The sequence below is a fragment of the Austrofundulus limnaeus genome, unplaced genomic scaffold, assembly GCF_001266775.1.
Source record: "Austrofundulus limnaeus strain Quisiro unplaced genomic scaffold, Austrofundulus_limnaeus-1.0 Scaffold142, whole genome shotgun sequence".
Lineage (NCBI taxonomy): Eukaryota > Metazoa > Chordata > Actinopteri > Cyprinodontiformes > Rivulidae > Austrofundulus > Austrofundulus limnaeus.
In genome coordinates, this window is record NW_013952544.1 from 1,266,640 (window position 1) to 1,267,751 (window position 1,112).

The 1,112-nt window shown below is 48.4% G+C and overlaps 1 protein-coding gene across 1 annotated transcript in view; it reads right to left on the minus strand.

Annotated features, from left to right (window-relative positions):
- Positions 1-848, minus strand: part of hck (HCK proto-oncogene, Src family tyrosine kinase) — a 21,215-nt gene extending 20,367 nt beyond the window's left edge. Inside the window, exon 1 of the mRNA XM_014016327.1 lies at positions 303-848. The gene's annotated coding sequence lies outside the window, so the exon portion shown is untranslated. The remainder of the gene's footprint in view (positions 1-302) is intronic.
- Positions 849-1,112: the final 264 nt, after the last annotated feature.

The window sequence follows — 1,112 nt, forward strand, 5'->3', positions numbered from 1 at the left end:
CACACACACACACACACACACACACACACACACACACACACACACTATAACATTAACTTAAAAGTGAAAAAAACTGAAACTTCCCATTAAAGAAATATGAGTTTAAAAGACTTTTCCTTTTATTTTGAAGGGTCGACTCAGACCTCTAACTTCCTCTTTTTTCTGAACTCTCATTCTCTTTAAAACACCAATTTTAAACCTTTAAAACAGCTTTTTCTGTTGCTTGGTTTTAAATTTTAAGGCTCTTCCTCACAAGCCTGGCTTCCTCTTACCCTCACCAACAACCAGAAGCAGGTCCTTACCGCCTTTTCGTCTGTCGCTTGGAGAAGCAGGTCGTGTGTCGTGGTCCTGGATGGTCTTCTGGGCTCAGATGACTGCGGGAAGCTGGGTCCTCATTGCTRGGCGGGGGCGTCCATCCCTTCCTAACCCTCCGAGGGTCAGGCTGCAGATGTTGATGGGGCGGTGGAAGGACGAGGCACTGGACTCAAAGGAGGAAGTTCGAGCTGTCTGATCTGAAGTGGCGTAAAGAGGAACAAGCACACGTCAGCCGAGCTCCTGGTTTCACTCGCAGATGCTGCCACAGCTGCTCCTGTTTTATTTAATTTATTTTTTTTTCACTTCTTATGCGGCAGGTTCAGAAAGAAGTAACAGTTAAAGGTTTTAGAGCTGGTTCTCCTCAGAGGACAGATCCCCGGGTTCAAGTCCAGGTCCAGGGAAGAAGGGCTGAATGGGTCCACAGATGCCAGAGGCACATTTGCATGACGTGCCGGCAGCTCGAACAGGTATTCAAATGAAAGTTTGACAGAAAGCTGCAGCTCTCAGCAGCAGCAGCAGCAGGCATGGGCGGCTCCGTCCCCACTCCACCCCACAAACCTCCACCCCACCCTCAGGGGCTTTAATGCAGAAACAGAAAGCTCTCCGATGTAATCTTTAATCAAGAGCCGGGATTAAAAACAAAGTTGCTCTGAAAAACCTGCAGACAGCGACGAAGACAGAGAGAGAGAGATTTAACATGAGGGATTTAAAAACCAGACAGAATGAACTGAACGGTGGTACAGTGGGTGGGGATGTCGCCTCGGACTGAGAAGGCCGCAGGTTCCCCTCTTAGCTCG